Genomic DNA, 24,155 nt, shown 5'->3' on the forward strand with positions numbered 1-24,155 from the left:
GCAAAATATATTATGCTTCAGTGCAAAGTAAAAAAAAGGGGGGGGGTACCAATCCTGATTTCAGAGAAAGAAAAAGAAATTAAGTAATATGAACCAAGTGGTATGGCATCCAAATTCTTAAAGGAAAAGTTAAGAGACTTACAGGAAGAAATAGACAGCAAAACTATTTTATTTATTTATTTTTTTCCATATATCTCTGACACTCAATGTTCTAAGAACCCCTCCAGCACTGACATCCCATATTATTAGACTTAGGGAAAGTTAAAAAATAGAACCAGAAAAAAAGGAACTCAAGTAAACTCCTATTCTCAAATGCCTTCATAACAAAACAAAAAGGAAAATTTGTCTGAACATATATTTGGTATATTGGGACTTGAGTTCACATTCTGGCAATACTACTTTCTACCTCATGGGAACCAGGACAGGTGACATCCTCTCTGTGGGCCACATTTTCCTAGTCTGTAAAATGAGGAGGTTGAATAAGCTCACCCTTCAGGTTTCTTCCAGCTCTAAACCAATGTTCTGTGATCCTAGGATTAAATCTCTTAGGTCTCATCCAGGTTTAAATACTAGTAGTCTCTGAATTGACCAGGTACATGCAATCAATGGTAGATTTACTTTTTTCTCTATCTTTCATCTTAATTTTCAATTTTTAAATGGATTTTAAAAATTTTCTATCTTGGAACTGAATTATTCCTTGATTACCTCTTTCTATTTGAACCAGCTAGAAAATTGGAGTGGGAATTGTTTTTTTGACAAATTTTCCCTCTACATTTTCTCATGTTTTCCTTTTCATTCATTCCCAACCTCTATCACTAAACCCTGCCAAATTTTCTTTAAAAATCATCTAAATGAACCTCTCCATTTACAGGGGAGGAAACTGAGGTTCAGAGAGAAGAGACTTACATATAGTGACATAGGAGCAGATGTCTCCTAATTTCTCTCAGGAATTTATGTTCACATGACCTGGCATGATCCCAATGGGATTAATGCCCTGATTTTTAATGCCTATAACAGACATAGTTTTAGAAGGCAAAAGATGAAATCCACCTGTGTATGCTATGAATATTGTTCTCAATTTGGGAGGTGGGTCAGTTGTAAATTATAGACTCACATAATATTGGGCTGGAACTGATATTAGGGACCATCTTTTCAAATATTTTGCTTTAAAAAGAAGGGAAGTGAGACCCCAGAGAAGGAAAGGGACTTAGGGAAGAAACATAGTTAAGTGGAAAGAATACTATCTCTGGAACCAGAGGACCTGGGTTCAAATCTTGTCTCTAATGATTTTCATTGCCTGAGTGACCTTGAGCAATTAAATTAACTTTTCTGGGACTCAGGTTTCCTTCTTTGCAAAGGAAGGGAGGAGGGATCCTACAGGGCTCTGTCTTAGGACCTTTTCTCTTCTCCCTCTCTACTATTTCACTTGGTGATCTCACCAGCTCCCAAGGATTCAATTGTCATCTTTATGCTGATGATTTCTTGGATCTACGTATCCAGTCCTAACCTCTCTGTTGACCTCTAGTCTCACACCTCCAACTATTTATTGTACATCTCAAACTGGACATCCTGTAGACATTGTAAACTCAACACATGCAAAATGGAATTCATTAACTTTTCCCTAAAACACTCCCTACCTTCTAAACATCATTACTATAGTTGAGGGCACCACCAACTCTCATCTCCGCCCCCCATATCCAATCTGCTGCCGAGGCCTGTGAACTTTACCTTCAAATCATCTCTCACACCTATCCCTTTTTCCCTTCTGACCCTATCACCACCCTGGTAGAGGTCCTCATCACTTCACACCACACACAATAGTCTGTTGGTCTCCCTAATTAAAGTCTCTCCAATATAGTCTAGCCTCCACTCAGTTGTCAAATTGGTCTTCCTAAAGTGTGGGTCTGACCAAATATAAAATCCCATTCAAAGCCCTTCAAAAACAACTCCTTTCCCCACCTTTCCAGTCTTCCAACATCAGCAAAACTATTTTAGAGGGGGGACCTCAACTTCCCCCTCTCTGAACTACATAAATCTAACCACAAAATAAATTAGAAAAAAGCTAAATAGATGAATAGAATATAAAAAAAATACAGATTAGGGATAGAAAGGAATATACCTTTTTCTCAGTAGTACATGGCACTTACACAAAAATTGACCATGTGTTAGGCTATAAAAAACTTACAGTTCAATGAATAAAGACAGAAATATCAAAGGCATCCTATTCATATCATGATACAGTAAAATTATGTGTAATAAAGGGTGAGGAAAAGATAGACTAAAAATTAATTAGAAAATAAATCTATCCCTAAAGACTGAGTGGGTCAAACAATAAATCGTAGAAAGAATCAATGACTTCATCCAAGAAAATGACAATAATGAGACAGCATACTAAAACATATGGGATGCAGTGAAAGTGGTTCTTAGGGGAAATTTTATATCTTTCAGTGCTAACACAAATAAAATAGAGAAAGAGGAGATCAATAAATTGGACATGCAACTAAAAAAGTTGGAAAATGAACAAATTAAAAAGCCCCAATTAAATACCAAATTAGAGATTTTGAAAATAAAAGAATTAATAAAATTTAAATTAAGAAAACTATTTAACTAATAAAAAACCTAAGAGCTGCTGTTATGAAAAAATAATAAAATAGATAAACTTTGGTTAATTTGATTAAAAAAGAAAGAAGAAAACCAAATTACCAGTATCAAAAATGAAAAGGGTGAATTCATCACCAATGAAGAGAAAATTAGCACAATAATTAGGAGCTATTTTGCCCAACTGTATGCCAATAAATCTGACAATCTAAGTGAAATGGAGGAATATTTACAAAAATAGAAATTGTCGAGATTAACAGAAGAGGAAATAAAATACTTAACCCCATTTCAGAAAAAGAAATTGGACAAACTATCAATGAATTCCCCAAGATAAAAATCTCTAGGGCCACATGTATTTACAATTGAATTCTATTAGATATTTAAAACACAGCTAATTCCAATACCATGTAAACTATTTGGGAAGATAGGGGAAGAAGGATCCTTACCAATTTTTTTTATGATACATATATAGTACTGATATCTAAACTGGGAAGAGCAAAAATGGAAAGAAAATTATAGACCAATCTCTCTAATGAATATAGATGCAAAAATTTTAAATAAAATATTAGCAAAGAGATTACAGCAGTATATCATGAGGATAATATCCTTTGACTAGGTTGGATTTGTACCAGGAATGCAAGACTGGTTCAGTATTGGAAAAAAATTGGAAAGACTATCAGTATAATTGACCATATCAACAACAAAGTTAACAGAAATCATATGATTATCTCAATAGATGCAGAAAAAGTTTTTGACAAAATACAGCTCCCATTCCTATTAAAAACACTAGTGAGGATAGTAATAAATGGTGTCTTTAAAATGATAGGTAGTATCTACCTAAAACCATCAACAAGCATATATAATGGTATTAAGCTATCAGCATTTCTGGTAAGATCAGGAGTGAAATATGAATGACCATTATCAACACTGTTATTGTACTAAAAATGTTAGCTTTAGCAAGCAGTAAGAGATGAAAAAGAAATTGAAGGCATTAGATTAGTCAAAGGAGAAGTAAAGGTATCACTCTTTGCAGAGGACATGATGGTATACTTAGAGAATCCTAGAGAATCTAGGAAAAACTACTTGAAAAAATGAATTTATCAAAGTTGCAGGATATAAAATATATCCCACATAAATCATTGGCATTTCTGGCTGGGCATAGAAAGGAATATACCTTTTTCTCAGGGGTATGTGGCACTTACACAAAAACTGACCATGTATTAGGGCATAGAAACTTCACAATTTAATGCAGAAAAACAGAGCCCCAGCAGCATGAGATAGAAAGAGAAATTCCATTTAAAGTTACTTTAGACATTACAAAACATTAGGAAGTCTACCTGTCAAAACAAAGTCAGGAACTGTATAAATGTAAATACAAAACACTCTTCCCACAAATAAAGATCTAAATAATTGGAAAAATATCAGTTGCTCATTGGTAGGCCAAGCTAATATAATAAAAATGACAAGTCTACTTAAATCAATTTACTTATTTAGTGCCATACTAATCATACTAACAAAAAACCACTTCATAGAACTAGAAAAAATAATCTGGAAGAACAAATCTGAATATCAAGAGAATTAATGAAAAGAAATGCAAGGGAAGGTGGCATAGCTGTACCAGATCTTAATGTATTATAAAGCAGCAATCATCAAAACTGCTTGATACTAGCTAATAAATAGTGTTAGTTTAGTAGAATAGGTTAGGTACACAAGACACAGTGGTCAATGACTATAGAAATCTACTATTTGATAAACCCAAAGACATCAGCTTTGCAGATAAGAACTTACTATTTGACAAAAACTGTTGGAAATACTGGAAAATAGTATGGCAGAAACTAGGCATAGACCAACATCTTACACCATATACCAAGATGAGGTCAAAATGGTACAAAATTTAGATCTAAAGGTAGATACTGTAAGCAAAGTAGGAGAGTAAGAAATAGTTTACCTGTCAGATTTATGGAGAATGGAAGAATTTATGACCAAATGAGTTAGAGAACATTATGAAATGCAAAATGGATAATTTTTATTACATTAAAATAAAAAGGTTTTGCACGAAGGCAATGCAACCAAAATTAGAAGGGAAGCAGAAAATTGAGAATTTTTACAACCAGTATCTCCAATGAAGGCCTCATTTCTGAAATGTACAGAGTGCTAAGTCAAATTTATAATAATAAAAGTCATTCTTCAATTGATAAATGGACAAAGGATATGAACAGGCAGTTTTCAGAGGAAGAAAGTAAAGCTATCTGTTGTCATGTGAAAAAATGCTCTAAATCTCTATTGCTTAGAGAAATGCAAATCAAAACAACTCAGAGAGACCATATCACACATATCAGATTGGCACACATGACAAAACAGGAAAATTATAACTGCTGGAGAAGATGTGGGAAAATTGGGACACTAATCCATTGTTGGTGGAATTGTGAATTGATCCAACTGTTCTGGATAGCAATTTGGAAAGGTGCCCAAAAGTCTATAAAATCATCCATACCCTTTGATCAAACTATACCACTATTAGGTCTGTATTCCAAAGTGATAACAGATATGGGAAAAGGACCCAATATACAAAAAATATATATAGCAGCTCTTTTTGTGGTGAGAAATTGAGGGGATATCCATCATTTGGGGAATAGGTAACCAAGTTGTGATATGTGAATATAATGGAATACAATTTATTGTTCCAGAAGAAATGTTGAGCCCGTGGACTTCAGCAATATCTGGAAAGACTTATATGAACTAATGTTGAGTGAGCTAAGCAAAACCAGGAGAAAATTGTACATAGTAATAGTCACATTGTGTGATGACTAACTTTGATAGACTTAGCTCTTCTCAGCAGTGCAAGGATCTAAGATAATTCCATGAGAGTCATGATGGAAAATCTTCATCCAGAAAAAGAACTATGGAGTCTGAATTCAGATTGAAGTAGAATATTTCCTCTCTCCTTTTTTTTGGTTCTTCTTTTTTGTGGTTCTTCCTATTTGTTCTTTTTTGTTTGTTTGTTTGTTTTTTCAGGTTATAAAGGATAGTATCGGATGGAATGAACAATGGGAAAGAGGAAACAAAACCAAACAAGAAAAAGAAAGAGAGCAGGTAATTTGCTTCAATCTCCACTAAAACTCTGTTCTTTCTAGTTCTTTCTCTGCATGTAGACATGTCTCTTCATCATGAGACTTCTGGAGTTTACATATAGCCCTGCATTTCTAAGAAGAGTTCGGTCTATCAAAGTTGGTCGTCACACATACGTTGTATCTGTAATTGTGTACAAATTTTTCCTGGTTCTGTTCTTCTCAGTCAGCATCAGTTCTTATAAGTTCTTCAGGTAGATATGAAATCCATCTGATTCTTATTCGCAATAGTATTCCATTACATTCATATACCATAACTTGGCCAGCCATTCCCTAATTGATGGGCATCCTCTTAATATACAACTCTTTGCCACCACAAAAAGAGCTGCTATAAATATTTTTGTACATATGGGTCTTCATCCCGCTTCTATGATCTCTTTGGGATACAACCCTAGAAATGTTATTGCTGGGTCAAAGGATATGAAATTACTTACAGCCCTTTGGGCATAGCTCCAGATTGCTCTCCAAAATGGTTGGATCAGTTCACAACTCCACCAGCAATGTTCCAGTTTTTCCACATCCTCTCCAGCATTTATCATTCTGTTTTGTCATCTTAGCCAATCTGACTGGTGAGATGTGGTACCTCAGAGTTGTTTTAATTTGCATTTTTCTGTTTAATGGTGATTTAGAGCATTTTTTCATATGCTTATAGATATCTTTTATTTCTTCCTCTGAGAACTGCCTGTTCATATCCTCTGACCATTTATCAATTGGGGAATGACTTGTATTCTTATAGATTTGATTCAATTCTCTGTATATTTTATAAATGAGTCCTTTATCAGAGACATAAGTTGTAAAAATTCTTTCCCAATTTCCCACTTCCCTCTTAATCTTGGTTAAATTGGCTTTGTTTGTACAGAATCTTTTCAATTTAATGTAATCAGAATTATCCATTTTGCATTTTATAATGCTTTCTAATTCTTGCTTGATCTTAAATACTTCCCCTCTCCACTATTCTGACAGGTAAACTATTCCTTGCTTACTGTGATTGCTTGTAGTATCATCCTTTAAACCTAGATCATGCACCCTTTTGGACTTGATTTTGGTATATGGCGTTAGATAATGGTCTATGCCCAGTTTCTGCTATATTATATTCCAGTTTTCCCAGCAGTTTTTGTCAGATAGTGAGTTCTTATCCCAAAAACGGGGGTCTTTGGGTTTATCAAACAATAAATTACTATAGTCATTGACTGCTGAGTCTGTTGTGCCCAATCTGTCCCACTGATCCACTACTCTATTCCTCAGCCAGTACCAAGTAGTTTTGATGACCGCTGCTTTAATAATACAGATTAAAATCTGGTATAGCTAGTCCACCTTCCCTAGCATTTCTTTCATTAATTACCTTGATATTCTGGATCATTTGTTCTTCCAAATGAATTTTGTTACAATTTTTTTCTAGCTCTAAAAAGTAGTCTTTTGGTAAATTGATTGGTATGGCACTAAATATATAATTTAATTTAGGTAAAATTGTCATTTTTTATTATATTAGCTTGACCCAGCCACGAGCAATTTTTTTTCCAATTAGTTAGATCTGACTTTATTTGTGTGAAAAGAGTTTTGTAGTTGTGATAATATAGGTCCTGGGTTTGTTTTGGCAGGTAGATTTCCAAATATTTTATAATGTCTACAGTAACTTTACATGGGATTTCTCTTTCTATCTCTTGCTGTTGAATTTCATTATGAATATCCAGAAATACAGAGGATTTATGTGGGTTTATTTTATATCCTGCAACTTTGCCAAATTTATTGTCTCAAGTAGTTTTTTACTTGATTCTCTAGGATGCTCTAAGTATATCATCATATCTTCTGTATGAGTGATAGCTTGATCTCTTCTTTGCCTAATTTTATTCCTTTGATTTCTTTTTCTTCTCTAATTGCTACTGTTAACATTTCTAGTACTACGTTGAATAAGAGGGGTGATAGTGGACAGCCTTGTTTCACCCCTGATCTTATGGGAAATGCTTCTAGCTTCTCCCCATTATATATTATACTTGCTGATGGCTATTATTTTAAGGAAGTCTCCATTTATTCCTATACTTTCTAATGTTTTTAATAGGAATGGATGTTGTATTTTATCAAAAGCCTTTTCTGCATATATTGAGATAATCAAATGGTTTCTGCTAGATTTATTGTTGATATGATCAATTATACTGATGGTTTTTCTAATATTAAACCATCCTTGCATTCCTGGAATAAATCCTACCTTATCAAAGTGTATTATTCTTCTCATAAGTTTCTTTAGTCTTTTTGCTAATATTTTATTTAAAATTTTTGCATCTATATTCATGAGGGAAATAGGTGTATAATTTTCTTTCTTTGTATTATCTTTTCCTGATTTAGGTATCAGTATCATATTTGTGTCATAAAAAGAATTTGGTAGGATTCCTTCTTCACTAATTTTCCCAAATTAGTATTGGATTAGTATGTAGAGTATTGGAATCAATTGTTTTTTAAATGTTTGATAAAATTCACTAGTAAATTCATCTGGCCCTGGAGATCTTTACCTAGGGAGTTCACTGATGGCTTGTTCGATTTCTTTTTCTGAGATGGGGTTATTTAAGTAATTTACTTCCTCATCAGTTAATCTGGGCAGCTTATATTTTTGTAAATATTCATCTATTTCACTAAGATTGTCAAATTTATGTACATACAATTGGACAAAATAATTCCTAATTATTATTTTAATTTCCTCTTCCTTGGAGGTAGATTCATGCTTTTCATTTTTGATAATCTTAATTTGGTTTTCTTCTTTTTGATCATATTCGCTAAGGGTCTGTCAATTTTATTGTTTTGTTCATAAAGCCAGCTCTTAGTTTTATTTATTAATTCAATAGTTTCCTTATTTTCAATTTTATAAATCTCTCCTTTGGTTTTCAGTATTTCTAATTTAGTATTTAATTGGGGGTTTTTACTTTGTTCTTTTTCCTGTCTTCTCATTATGTAACCAAAGTAATTGGACTTCAGTGTCAGTATTTGACCTTCTAGGGAATAGCCTTTGACCTCCTTTGCCATCCCCTTTTGCCTTCAGTCTTTCACAATGTCAGAGTCTTTTCCAATAAGTCCTGTCTTCTCATTATGTAACCAAAGTATTTGGACTTCAGTGTCAGTATTTGACCTTCTAGGGAGTAGCCTTTGAACTCCTTGCTGTCCAAAGGACTTTCAAAAATCTTCTCCAACACCACAACTTGCAAGTGTTGGTTCTATGATGCTTAGCTTTCATTATAATCCTACCCTTACAGCCATACATTATTACTGGAAAATAAAACAAAACAATACCATAGTTTTGATTATATAGATGTAGACTAATCCCACTTTCTACAGAGGTCTAACTGTTTACTCATATTGACGAGACCAAAAGGTCCCAGGAACTGTCAGGAAAAAAAACGCCTATGAGAAGTCAGCATTTCCATCTCTTTGGATAAGAATATAAACTCATTATAAACTTATAAAGGAGGTGGAAGGATTTTTTGAAACACCTCAAAAACAACAAAAATCAAATGTAGTAAAAATAAGTCTAGGAAAAACTCACTATGAGACTGAATCTAATAAAAAATGTCCTAAGGGACATTTCAAGAAGAATCTGGAAGGAGGACAGCAAAGAAATCATAATAGAATAATTCTGTCTATTTCTGTAACAAACTCTTGTTATCATTAAAGGATGGTAGGGCTATCATATTAAGATCCCAGTCCCTCATTCCCTGATATTCTGTATGAGGAAGTGGAGATGGTATTGAATGAAATGAATACAGGAAGAACAGCTGAATCACATCAGATACACACTGAATAAATTCCTACTGGAGCTAAAATTATTTTTTAGTATCGAGAAAATTTTTTTTCAGTATATATGTAAGAAGGAAGCTACTAAAATCTGAAAAAAAAGCCCCTGGCTTTCTTCCTACTGAAAGCACAATGGGGAGGATATTAATAAACACCCCCATTCTAAAATTTCTCTAAAATATTTATGACAATGATCTCTACACATACCAAGAATATCCTTGATGAAAACCTTTAGGAGTCATGGATTTCCCTTTACATATGGTCTTTAAGCAAATGCAAGATGACCTTTTTTATGAAGTTATGCTTTTTAAAAAAATTATTGTTTAGAACTATGATTACTTTCTCCTTTAGATTGTTACAATATTCATTTTAATTCAACTCAGCTACAAAAAATAAAACCTCATCAGTTTAGCTGGTCGCTTATTTCCATGTATTTAGATTATAAATATAAATAAAAGATATATACATATATACACACATATGCATATATATATGTATACACAGATATATTCTCTCCTTCAACAAATTGCCTTCCATACATATAAGGTCTTGGAAGATTAATGTGGAATAACTTTTTTAAAAAGCAATCTGATTGTCAGTATGATCAACACACAAAAAAGCAGATGTCTGGTTACAGAATATAGAGAATTCCCTATATATGATGAGATAATGCAGGTTTCTTGCTTTTTTACACTTGGTTTTGTGCTGAATGAATGAATTTTAATCCTGTAGAGCTTCCTTAGCTGAGTACAAAACCGGTCAAAATAGTTGGGCCTGATTCTTCATAGAAGAATAATCAAGTGATGGAAATTTCTGTCATCCAGAATATAATTTACATTATTCATCCATCAGCATGTATTATCCAAATCAACAATCAGGTAGTCTCATAATTGAGTAGGAGGAAGAAAGAGGTTTGGATTTTGGGGAAATTGGTAATTTTCGGTAATCTGAAGATGTTTCTGATTGTGGAGTGGGGCAAAACACAAACATCTATCTTTTTAACAGTATATTTCCAGTGATATGTAGTAGTACATCATGGAACATCACAAGCTCCAAAAACAAATAAAATTCGTTGGCAGATCAAAGGACAGTGAGGAGATATCCCCTGGACTTGTTGGCTATAGCAGATTTGCTACGATGATACATAAAAGTATAATATAGGAAATGTTTAGAAAAGGAGATGGGTTGGTTATTTAGTTAAAGCAAGGATTATATGAAGAGCCCAAGTGTTAGAAACTGTGTTATTTTAGAAAAGCTAGAGGAAAATCTTTAGCCCATCATCTGACCCCTTTATGGAGAATGAATGGGAAAATGTGAATGAAAGAGAGAGGATAAGAAGAAATTATAGGGATGCAACTTATACTTTGATAAACCAATGGAAATATTAAAGTATTTGGTAAAAAAATATTGACATAAGTTTTATGTCAGAAAATTTTAAATAAACCATGAATCAGAATTTTCTAACTTTTGTTAGTTCACTATTGTTTCTAATACTGTTATTTGACCAAATAAATCCAAGTGGAGAAAAATGAGGTAACCCATATGTTACTAATATCATTTTTTAAAGTCATGATTAATCAGAGTAATAAAAAAGTACAGATATGTTAAAGTAGACTTGAAGTGGTGTTTGGTATCCAACTTTCTATAATGGATTATACGATGTAATTATACGATATAATTCTATAGCTGCATTTTATGATGAAAATGTTACATTTTTAATGAAGTAAGTAAGCTCTTTTATTGATAAATTTTACTTGTGTTACAATTTATACCATGCACTGTCATAAATCCCAACAACAACTTAGTTAGTGACCTGCTTAAAGCCAGGGAAAGATCTTTTAGAGTAGGAGTCTTTTGCAAAATTTTTTTTTTTTTGGTGATGGACAACTTTGGCATGGACACCAGACTTGGCAGTCTGTTGAAGCCTTTGGACCCCTTCTCAGAAAAACCTTTTTTAATATATTAAAGAAAATAGAGGGTTATTTTGGAGTAAAGATGTTTTTTTCCTCATCCATATTTTTAGATATTTAACTCTTAATGATTAATAAATGTTTCTTTTATTGGTAGGTGTAAGAAATGATTTTTTAATGGGGGGAATTTGCAAATGATCCAATTTAGAAGCAGGGTTCATTACTAGAAAGAATAGTATACAAGGCATTAGAAAGATTAACTTTAGTTAGTTCTTAGAGACCTTAGACAAATTATTTTACTTACAATTATGGGTATTAATTTGATCATCTATGAAATGAAGTTTGAATTATATAATTTCTAGAATCATTTCCAACTATAGTGTAACAAACCAGGAGTTGACCTCTGAGGCAATTAATCTTGCTAATTGCAACTAATCTTGCTAATCTTGCTTTCACCTTTTTATTGGTTTAAGGGAAAGAATAATATGTACATTCCCTAGCTTAGTTTCTTGTGAGGGTCAAATGAGAAAACAGATAAAGTGCTTTGTAAATCTAATGCATTTGAATGCATAATAAAGAAGTTATTTTTATAATTTCTATGGGTCCCTAAGACTCTTTCCAAGAGGGTGAAAGATCAAAACTTTTGTCAATAACACTAATACTTTATCTGCCTATTAAAATACTCCACAATCATACAACTACATGTCTTTGTAAAGCCAGATTTTCATCATGTACTTTAACCAAAACAACAAGAAAAATGCAATAGATTGAATATAGAAGCATATGTGAAAATCTGTTTGTTAGTCTAGACATTAAGGAGATTTGCAAAAAAGAAAAAAAACTAAATTATTTTTGTTATAGAAAGTAGTTATTTCTAAAAAATACTAGCAAAATGTTTTAATAAATCTATCTTACAAATTATGAAACTGAGGACAAATAATAGAGAACAGAAACAAATACCTACAGGTTTGTTTTTTGGAGCTAGGATAAAAAAGGGAAGAGGAAGAAAGTCCTACTCTTCTCATTGGTTTAGTTCATGGTGTCTACATTGGTGAATTCACTGAGATCTTCACCATATGGATGAACTAGGAAAGAGTATCAGAAAAAGAAAGCTCTACTTCATTTCTACTCTTTTTAAAACTTAATTTTATTTTCAGTTTCAAATTCCATTCCTCATTCTACCTTATCCCATCCTTCACCCATTAAAAAGAAAAGAAATACAATACCCATTACATTATGAAGTCATGTAAAACATTTTTCAACATTAGCCATACTCAGAAAAAAACCCCAAACAAGCCTAGGAAAATAAAGAAAGGGAAAAAAAGTGCTTCAATATTCATTTTTATTCCATTCATTCTCTGTCTAGAGGTGGGTAGAATTTTGTACCACGAGTCCTTTGGCATTGTGGTGGATCATTGTATTGATCAGTTAACTTTCACAGTTGATTATCTTTACAACATTGCTGTTGCTATGTATATTGTTCTGCTCATTTCACTTTGAATCAGCTAATATGTCTTTCCAGATTTTTCTGGAACTGTCTTCTTCATAATTTTTAATAGTACAATAGAATCCCATCACATTCTTCTAGTCTAACTTGCTCAGGCATTCCTCAGTTGATGGGCATCCCCCTCAATTTCCAAAAAAACCCGAAATACTATCAGTATCTTTGTTCATGTGGGACCTTTCCCTTTTGTTTACTTTCCTTGGGACATAGTGGGGGTCTTGTTGGATCAAAGGGTATACACAGTTTTAAACCTCTTTAGTCATAATTCCAAATTTTTCTTCAGAATGGTTAGACTAGTTCACAGCTCTGTCAGTAGTGCATTAGTGTACTTATTTTCCCCCATCCCCTCTGTATTTGTCATTTTCTTTTTCTGCCATCTTAGCCAATCTGATGAGTGTGAGGTGATAAGTTCAGAGTTGTTTTAATTTGCATTTCTCTACTTATTAGTGATTTAGACCATTTTTTCCATATGATTATTGATAGCTTTGATTTCCTCTTTTGAAAACCGTCATTCATTTCCTTTGACCCTCTATCAATTGAATAATGACACTTATTTATTTTGCAAATTTGGCTCATTTCCATATATGTATTTGAGAAATGAGGTATTTATCAGGAAAAAAAAAAACTTGCTGTAATTGCTCTCCCAATTTCCTGCTTTTTTTAAATTTTGGCCACATTGATTTTTTTCCTAAAAACAAAACAAAACAAAAGCAACACAACTTTTTAATTTTATGTAATCAGAGTTATCTACCTCCACCGCCCATCCCCAATGAACCACTCTCTCTCTTGCTTGGTCATGAATTCTTCCTTTATCCATAGATCTGACAGATAATTTTTCGATGCTTCTCTAATTTGCTTATGCCACACTTTGTGACATCCTTTATTCTTTTTTTTTTTAAAGCAATTGGGGTTAAGTATCTTGTTCAAGGTTACACGGCCAGTTATTTCTGGGTGTGGTGCTAAGTATCTGAGCCCGGATTCGATCCTAGGTCATCCCGACACTGGGGCCGGTGCTCTTACTCACAGTGCTACCTGGCCGTCCCTGACATCCTTCATTCTTGAAGAAGACCACTAGCATCAAAAGATTGATGTCTTAACTTGGTTTGACTGAGGCAGAGCTGTGCAGAGTTATCAGCCTCACACTCACCTCCAGAGTCATTGAAGTCTAGTGACAAAACAAAGGTCAGGAGACTGGTGATAGCTCAGGATACAGTGAATGAACTTGGTCTTTCTAAGTTAAGGTCTTTTCCTTTATGTCTAAATTGTGTATCCTTTTAAAGCTTACCTTGGTATATGATGTGAGATGCTGGTCTACACCTAATTTCTGCCAGACTACTTTTCAGTTTTCCCAGCAGTATTTGTCAAATAGTGAGTTCTTTCCCCAAGGATTTTTGCGTTTATCCAGCACTAGGCTACTGTGTTTGTTGGTTCCTGTTTATTGTGAATTTCTATTTCCTATTTACCAACACTTTATTTCTTATCCACTATCACACTGTTTTGATGATCACTGCTTTGTAATATTGTTTCAGATCTGGTCCTGCTAGGTCCCCTTTTTTTCATTTTTTCCCTTCCATTGATTCCCTTGGTAGTCCTGATTTTTTTTTCCACCAGATGAATTTTGTTGCTATTTTTTCTAGCTGTTTCTTTGGTATTTTTATTTCTATGGCCCTAAGTAAATTAATTTAGATAATATTGTCGTTTTTTTAAATTGGCTTGGCCTATCTGAGCAATTAATATTCTCCATTTATTTAGATCAGTGTTTGTGTGAAGTGTCAAGTATTTTATACTGTCTGCAGTAATTTTAAATAGAATTTCTCTTTCTTTTCTTGTTAAGTTTATTGTCAATATTTGGAAATGCTGACAATTTAAAGTTTGCTAAAGGTGTAGTTTCAACCAATTTTTTAGTTGAATCTGTGACTATATGGTTTCTGTGACTATACCTTCATATCATCAAAATATGAAACTTTTCACAAATATGAATGTCATCCTTACATAGGAACCTTGCTAATCTTCTCTGTATTGTTCCAATATTACTATATGTGCTGTTGAAGTGAATTCGGCTCTGTTTCTTCTGAAAAATTGACACAGGGCAAAATCCCCTTTATCTGAGAGGCATTGTGATGTTTTGGAACAAATATTGGATTTGGAGTGAAGAGACTAGGTTACATACAGATTTGGTGCATGACCCTGGCCAAATAATTTATTTTCTCTTACCTTCGTTTCTTCAGTGATAAACTGAAGTAATAATATTTATATTCTCTCCTGTACTGTCATATTAAACTAGTGAGGAAAGTGCTTTATAAATATTAACATATATCATTAAATGTTATTACATTAGCGTTAGTGCAGAGGAAGTGATAGGGGAATAGGTGATCTACAGAGACATTTTTACTAATAAAAAATGACTCACTCTGTGTCATTGGTTCCAGATACCTTTTCTCCTTCATTTGTTAACAAAAATTTAAATTAAAAAGTAATGAACAAGTTCTTATTTTCCCCCTATTAAGAATATCACTGTGGCAGGTAGATGTTGCAGTTAATAGAGCATTGGCCCTGAAGTCAGGAGGATCTGAGTTCAAATCTAGCCTCAGACACTTGACACTTACTAGCTTTGTGACTTTGAGCAAGTCATTTAAACCCAAGTGCCTTGCTCAGCCCCCTCCGACCCCCCCCAAAAAAAACAACACTAACATTAAAGAATGCCACCAGAATAAAAATTGTATGAAAGAAGTTTCATGGGGGTTGCAGTTTTTTTTAATCAATTTGTTTAACTGAAGGTTGCAGACCATTTTTCTGTTTTTCAGAAAAGGAATTGCAAATTAGATATCTTTCCACCAGTAAATAAGTAAATTGAGAAATTGTAGAATTCATATAAATCCTTATTGGTCATTAATGTTTCATTTAGTACATTGATATTCATAATCCAGCAAAGCTAACATGGTCTTGATGAAATTTAAAAATTTTTGATGATTTGGTGATTTGTTGACACTAAGAAGTTTTGATTTTTGGAATTGAAGGCAATTTGCTATTTGCTCTGTCCACCTTCCCGCCCTTTTAAAACTCTTAGCTAAGTGAATCAGGAAGATCTCTTTGTTGGTGGTGTTACTGTATGATAGTACCTTCACTAAAATCATCCTCTGAGACCGCATTGTGACATAGCCCCAGGCCCTCCCAGCCTATGCCAGCAGATCATAAATGCTATGAGGTTTTTCCAAGGTCTTGTGTACAGGCCTGCAGATGAATTGTGTCTGTGGTACAGCAACACACTTAAATTTAAAGGGGACTCTTTTCCAGAGGAAGCGTTCAAACTACTTCTACCACACTCTGTGACTATGTTCTTAAAAACTAATGGTGGTGGAAGAGGAAGTTGTGATTTCAGAGAAACTATTGGGAAATATTTTTACATCTATTTTCAGTTATGTTCATGGGTAACTGGGGTTTGTCTATTTTATCATCATTTGACCACATTTTTGCTAGAGGACAAATTACATTCTACTTTTAAAAACTGATAGCATTGGTAATAACTAGTAATTATGCCTTCAGACACTTCCACTGTCAATCTGTCCCATATACCACTTGGACAGATCTCTCTCATATACCACTTTTATCCCATTGGACCTGTCTTGAAGTATTCGGAATTACTCTTCATGGCTAAAAAAGATAAACTTCAAACTCTTTAGTATGGATTCAATGCTTTTTACAAAATGACTGTCACCCATTTTTAAAATGTATCTATTATATTTTTCTAATTTGGAGCCTTTGAAATAGTCAAACTGGGCTTTCCATTGTCCCCAGAAGGCATCTTACCATTTGTTGCCTCTTCTTCTTCAGTGTTTTTTGGGTCTCCTTTCGCAGGCCTTTGACTCGTTTTTCATGATTTTCTTGCAACACTCTCATTTCTTTTCCCAGTTTTTCCTCTACTTTTCTTACTTGATTTTCAAAATCCTTCTTGAGCTCCTCCATGGCCTGTGACCAATTCATATTTTTCTTGGAGTCTTTTGATGCAAGAGTTTTGACTTTGTTGTCTTCTTCTGGTTCTATTTTTTGGTCTTCTTTGTCATCCCTCCCACAAAAAGATTCTATAGTTTATTTCTCTTCCTCTGTTTGCTCATCTTGCCAACCAAATACTTGACTTTTGAGTTCTTTGCCATGGTAGAACTCTGCTTCCAGCATGGAAAGTGCTCTGTCCCAAATTTCTGGGGATTTGTGCAGCTGTTGTTAGAGCTACTTCTAGGTACTTGCCCCAGAACTGTGAGGAAGACACCCTCTCCACAGCTACCATAAACTCTGCCACTCAAACATTCTTTACGCTAGGATCGCCACCCAAGACTGCGACCCAGATTCAAGCAGGGCAAAGGAAGAGAATCCTGCCTCAGCACCAGCAGAAAGATTCCTGCAATTGCCCTCTTGTCAGTTGCTTGGTCCCCCCACAATCTGTGGGCCTGGAACTCTGGAAGCAGCCCCTGTGGTAGCACATGCATCTGTTGTCCCTCTGCCACGCTGGTGGCAAGGGAAAAACCTGCTCCTCTCTCACCCAGTTCTGACAGAGTTTCCCCACTAACCTTTTACTTTCTTCTTGGTGTTAATAGGTTTGTTTGGAAACTGCTATAGCTGCCAGTGATTCAATCCCTTGAGGTCTGCTCTGTCCCGTCTGTGCTGCTGGTCTGTGCAGGTGTGGCCCACCTGGGACTATGCTCTGCTACCAGCCTGATTCAGTAGACCCTTCCTGTCAGTTTGCCAGGCTGTCCTCAGCTGGAGACATATTGCACTCTGTCTTTTTGTGGGTTCTGTGGCTCTAAAATTTGTTTAGAGATATTTTTTTTACAGGTATTTGAGGTAATTGGGGACAAGCTCAAGAAAGTTCCTACTTTTACTCAGCCATCTTGGCACTCCTCTCCCTGCCTCTTCTTTAAGTCATTTCCCTTGCTGAATATACCAAGTTTTTGTAATTAGTGTACATTAATGTAATTCTAATCTAATAGATAATCAATTTAGAATTGAATGGGTCATTAGGGATTTTTTTGTATAACCCAATAATTTTATAATTGAAGAAACTGTAATTTAGAGAGTGACTTGTTACATAAATAGTAGGTTACCATCTAGGATTTTTCATGGAGGTCTTCCAGTTTATCTGTGCTATCTGTTTGTCCTCACTGACCCGTTGTTAATTAATAATTAACCTTGAATATTTGGAGACCCTTTTCAAGTTTAAAAAGGGACTTATATGTTGTTTTATTTGATTTTCAAAACCATCCTACTCAGCCAAGTGTTATTTTTCCTATTTTACAGATGAGGAAATTAAACCTAAGAGAGAGGTTAAATGACATGCCAAGGGTACTCAGCTAGTTGGTATATGGGGCTGTAAAGCCACACACGAGCAGCTTTCCAGAGGACTGCTGCTGTGAACAGCTTTCAAGGTTCTGATTACATAGTATAGCAAACTCTCTATTTATTCAGTAACAAATAAGAGCAAAACATTTACAGAAAATCAAGGGATAGCATTCAGAATGTTACAACTTATCACAGAAAATCAAAATACAGCATTCACAATGTCACAGCTCAACAACTTATCTCTAAAATGGCCACACAGTTTTCACCAAAGTGGTCACATAGTTTTAAACAAAGTACATGTATTTAATCAATCACAAAATCCTTAATTCAGTCAAAAAGTACAAAAATCAAAGTTTTCCACCCTTAGGTCACAGTAAATCATAATCTTCTCAGTCAGTACATAGTATTCAAGTAAAGTCTTCTCTCAGTTTGACTCAAGGCTAGCTCTCAGCTTCCATGGTTCCCCTTCCACGGTCCCAGTTCCAACTGTAACCTGGGTTCAAAGGCAGGCAGCTCCCTGTTTTTTGTCCAGTTCTTCATCCAGTTCCCATTCTATATTGAAGTTCACAGTGTCCAGTTCACCTCAAGTCCTTCACAGTTCCTGTTTCTGGGAAGACAAAGTTTAACAGAGCCACAATAATATTAATGCACATTTCCAATACCATCATCAATTCCCTATCTGCCTGTGAAATCAACTCAGACCCACCAACAATGTCTGAGAACTCAACACATATCATCAACATAGAAATCAACACAGATGCAGAAACAAGGTCCAAGAGGTCAGCACAAATCATCAGTAAAGTCCCAGGACCTCCAAAACCCTCCTCCAGGACTTCTGTAAACATGCAACCAGAAAATCCTCTTTCATGGCTTCTAGTAAGGTCCCAGGGCTTCTGTACAAAGTATCACAAACAAACATCAACACAGACAGAGCAGACAAACAGAGTGCCGGAATACCACAAGTTTTCTCCTTCTTGACTCTGCCACCACAAGAGTCCTCTTTTCAGTTCTGCTGTCTCTAGCCTGGAGATTCTCCTTATATATGGTCATTAGCTCCTCCCCTTCCTGTTGCAGGAGTTGATGAGTTCTAGGGTTCACAAGTTGTGGGGTTCATGCATTCTGTTTCTTAACAGACTTGATACAAGGCTCAAAAGAAACCTGAAAGAAGGTGTTAATTCAATAGCTGAAACAAGGTGTGAACAACTTCTGTTCTTTCCATTAAGATTTGAACTCAGGATTTCCTGACTCCCAATTCCAGCATGTATCCACTGCATTACCTAGCAACAGAGAGATAGACTTCCAATTTTTCGAGTGTATATAACATTTTTCTTTTCCTTTCTAAACAAAATAAAATGTTTCCCAATATTAATACCAGTAATGTAACAACCATGCCATAACATTTTGGTAAACATTTAACAAAATCCCACTCAAATCATTAAATTCTTAAAGCCACTTTTACTAATCTTTGGTTTTATATATTATTTTTAGATAAAATTTCATAGCAAAGACCCTGATTTTTATTTTATAAACATAATCCTCACACACAATTTAAAATTTATAAAGCATTTACCTCGTGTTATATTATTTTTTTAACTTTTTTGGGGGGGAGGGAAATTGGGGTAAAGTGACTTGCCCAAGGTCACATGGCTAGTTTTTGTGTTGTGTCTGAGGCCGGATCCAAACCCAAGTCCTCCTTGCTCCAGGACCAGTGATCTATTCACTGCACCACCTAGCTGCCCCTTATTTTTTTTCTTTACAGAAAGAAATTGAGGATCACTGTTTTAAGTGAATTATCCAGCCTGACAGTCAAATGTTGGGGATCTAACCCAGGTCTTTCTATTGTAAGGCTAGTAGGCTTTTTCCCCAAAATCAAATATTCTACTGTCACTGCTTTTTAGCACTTAGCACAGTGCCTTTAAGTAATAATATCATCTAATTCAAAAAGTGGTTCATATAATATATTAGTTAAAATATTAAGCCCCACTGATTAAGCCCCTGTTAATTAATGTGCTTCAAAGGTTATTAAAAGAATTCCTATTTTCAAGGAATTTATAGTCTATGGGTAGAAGAATAGGACATACACAGATAAAAAATATAATGACAAATCAGAATATGATAAATATGTATGATGGGTAGACTAGACTGGGAAATTAAATAAGGGAGATATTATATTGAGGCAGAGAGGAATCATAGAAAAGATGGCACTTGAAAAAGAATTTTCATGGGTAAGGAAGATATCTATTGGCTGGAATTTCACGACTAAGATAGAGGAAAATGGAGTAGAATATTTCATATAGTTCTGGATAAGAAAGTATTGCTGAGACTGATAAATTATGCCTCAATTTAAAACTGGTAGTAGATGCATGATACACAAGTGCTCCAGTATAATGCAATAGGTAAGAAGGCCAGGGGGCTGTTTGTCTCTGTTCGAATATACATACATACACACATATACATATCTCCAATATATACACATACATATATATATATATCTAATATATTCATATACATATATATAAATTATTTATTTTTTAGTTTTCAACAAGATTTTGAGTTATAATTTTTCTTCCCATCTCTCTCCTACTCCCCATCCCAAGATGGCAAGTATACTGAATACCTCTTCCCCCAATCTATTCTTATGTCCTCCCCCAAGGCTCCCCTGCCTTACTTTCTTGTAGGGCAAGATGGATTTCTGTAACCCTTTGCCTGTATATCTTATTTCCCAGTTGCATGTAAAAAAACCCCTTTTTAATATTTGTGTTTTTTTTTAATTTGATTTCCAGATTCTTTCCCTTCTTCCCTCCTCACTCACCCCCACTGGGAAGACAAGCAATTTAATATAGGTTGTACACATGTAGTTACACAAAACATTTCCACAGTAGTTATATTGTGAAAGACTAACTATATTTCCCTCCATCCTATCCCGTCCCCCATTTCTTCTGTTTTCTCCTTTGACCCTATCCCTTTTAGAAATGCTTGCTTCTAACTACCCTCTTTCCCAATTTGCCATTCCTTCTATCATCCCCCCTCTTATCCCCTTCCCCCTACTTTCCTACAGGGTAAAATACCCAACTGAGGATATATGTTATTCCCTCCTTAAGTCAAATCCAATGAGAGTAAGTTTGACTCATTCCCTTTCACCTTTCTCCACTTCCCCTCCATTGTAACAGTTTTCTCTTGCTTCTTTTATATGATAAACCCTATTCTATCTCTGCCTTTCTCCTTCTCCCAATATATTCCTCTCTCATCTCTTAATTTTATTTTTTACATATTATCCCTTCATATTCAACTTGTCCTGTGCCCTCTGTGTATACATGTACACACGTACCCACATGCCCTCATATACATACATGTATGTATGTATACATATATATGTATATATTCACTTCAACTATCCTCATACTGAGAAAAGTCTCATGAGTTTCTGTTTGAATATATAGACAAATAATATTGTAATGAACAATATTGGTATACTTGATGATGATGATGTATGACAGTGACAAATACTGTCCATAATCAAGAAGATCTGGATTCAAGTGCTGAGTCTGATATATGCTGGCTTGTGAATGGTCAATCCATTAACTGCTTAGTGTTAACACACAGCTCTGTGGTAGAGAAAGTTCAAATCTGCCCTGGTTGAGAAAGTTCCCTCCTGGGGAAATAATGAAATAATAAAAAAAATTTATATAATAACAATATTTATACATATAATGTATATGTTACATTGATATTACTTATAAATGTAATATGTGTATATTTATAAATTGGACTATATAATAAAGCTTAAATACATAAGGCAACTGTTATTTAAAATAAGAAAACTAAACCCACAGTGATTTTGTGACTTAGCTCAAATTGCGGATGTAGAGACAAAGATAGGAACCAATTCCTACTGAGGTAGTAGTGCATGTGAAAATGATCTGATGTGAAGAGCACAATGATCCACATGAATGTCAGGTAGTTAATTTTAAGTTCCAAGAGGACAGAATTTACATTCATGTGTTATTTATCTTTATAGATTCACAAATACCTCGCACAGTCCCTTGTAGAAAGTAAAAGCTTATTTTTCTCCACTGGAGAAGGAAATGGAAAACCGCTCCATTTTCTTTGCCAAGAAAACTGCATGGATCATATGATCCACAAGGTCAAACAAAGTCGGACACAACTGAATGACTGCATGATAGCAAAAGCTCGTTATATCATTACTGAACAGATAAATGTTCATTGGTATGTTCAAGAAAAATAAAAAAAAATTACTGAGTATGAACTGTTTACAAACTGAGTTATGTTAATTTTTTAATAGTAGTAGTATTAGGATACTGTAGAATGGAAATTGTAGTAAAACTGTCTCTTCCTCAAATTAGCCATGTTTAATCAGTCTCTATTCATACTACTAGAGAGAAAAAAATAGCACTTGCAACAGGGTAATCAGTCATAATAACTAGAAGGAAATTTTTCTTTTGTTCTTAATGTTCTTCTCTTAAAATGAGAAGCAATTAAAAAATTAAAAATTGAAATAAATGCTATTTTAAAAAAGTCTCTTGGAATTATTATCTAGTATGTATATAGTTGTTTGGGTATTGTCTTCCTAGTTAGAATGTGAACATTCTAACAGGAAGAGACTATGTTTTTGCCTTTTTCTCCCCAGAGTTTAGCACAGTGCCTGGAGCATTAGTAAGCTTGTGGACTGACAGAATTTCTCAGCTAAAAGTTTTGCTTTGAAATGCTTTTGAATAGAGTACTGGTCATATTTAGTGACATTTCAAAATGCTTCTGACATAACATGATAATTTTGTTTTTGTGAAAACCCTTTCAAAATTGATATGGAGGCTTCCTGAGAATCACTCATTTGTAGAATATTAAAACTAGAAGGACATGTTACACAGATCACGTCATCTGATCTCATTTTGCAGATGAGGAAATTGAGACCCAATTATACTATATCTTCTTTCTTAGGCTGCAATTCTAACCTGAAGATTAGAATAAGTGTTTTTTTTTCCTTCAGTGAGCAAAGTAAATTTGTGTTTTGGGGAGAATTATTATCATCAGGTTTGGTACCATAATAATTATATTTGAATTGGCATCCTTTGTAAGAGTGGCTTCAAAATTTTGAGAAAAAGTCAAATAGAGTTGCAGAAAAGGAGTCAAATAGTGGAAGCTGTGGGACCAGGAGACCTTCTAACTTTTGTCCTTTGTGATATATTTCATTATTGTCCAGCGTCACCATTTGTACATAGCCAACCAGAAATCTGCAATAACTGTGAAACCTTGCCAGATGGACAGCCTGCTCTGACAAGTACATTGGCTGCCCTGTGTTTCTCTTATCCATCTGGAGTCTGGTTTGCTGTGCCAACACTGCAGCACTAAAGAGAATTGCTACCTGACTTCTCATTTCTGGACCAGCTTGTCTTATCATCTATTTATATTTCACCTTATGCCTTAGCACTCACATGGTTTGGTATTAGTTCCGTGAAGGAAAATTGGCATTTCAGAGTATATCATGTCATCCCTTGAACTTCATTTTTTCATTCTGACTTGAAATGACTTTTCATATCATTTGTCCCCCTGCAGCCTACCCCATTGAATGCAACATGCCAAACTACTTTTGGGGGCAGTTCATGGTAAAAAAAAAATTCTTTCATTTACATTTTCTTTTATAATTTATCTGTTTTTTTTTTTTTAAGCAATAGGGGTTAAGTAAGTTGCTCAAGGTTACACGGCCAGTTATTTATGGGTGTGGTGCTGAGTATCTGAGCCCGGATTTGATCCAGGTCATCCCAACACGAGCCAGTGCTCTTACTCGCTGAGCCACCTGGCCGCCCCTAAGCAATTGGGGTTAAGTAACTTGCTCAAGGTTACACGGCCAGGTGTTTCTGGGTGGGTGCTAAGTGTCTGAGCCCGGGATTC

The 24,155-nt window shown here is 34.6% G+C and overlaps 1 protein-coding gene and 1 non-coding gene across 3 annotated transcripts in view; one reads left to right on the top strand and one right to left on the bottom strand.

Annotated features, from left to right (window-relative positions):
- TLL1 (tolloid like 1) overlaps positions 1-24,155 on the top strand; it is a 341,130-nt gene that overhangs the window by 73,940 nt on the left and 243,035 nt on the right. The gene's annotated exons all lie outside the window — the stretch shown is intronic.
- LOC138175218 (U6 spliceosomal RNA) lies at positions 14,869-14,975 on the bottom strand. The gene has a single exon (XR_011171937.1). It is a non-coding gene; the product is annotated as a U6 spliceosomal RNA (small nuclear RNA).

Source organism: Petaurus breviceps, unplaced genomic scaffold, assembly GCF_028583685.1.
Source record: "Petaurus breviceps papuanus isolate PSGF00001 unplaced genomic scaffold, PetGlider_PUasm1.0 76, whole genome shotgun sequence".
In the NCBI taxonomy this organism is placed as follows: Eukaryota; Metazoa; Chordata; class Mammalia; order Diprotodontia; family Petauridae; genus Petaurus; species Petaurus breviceps.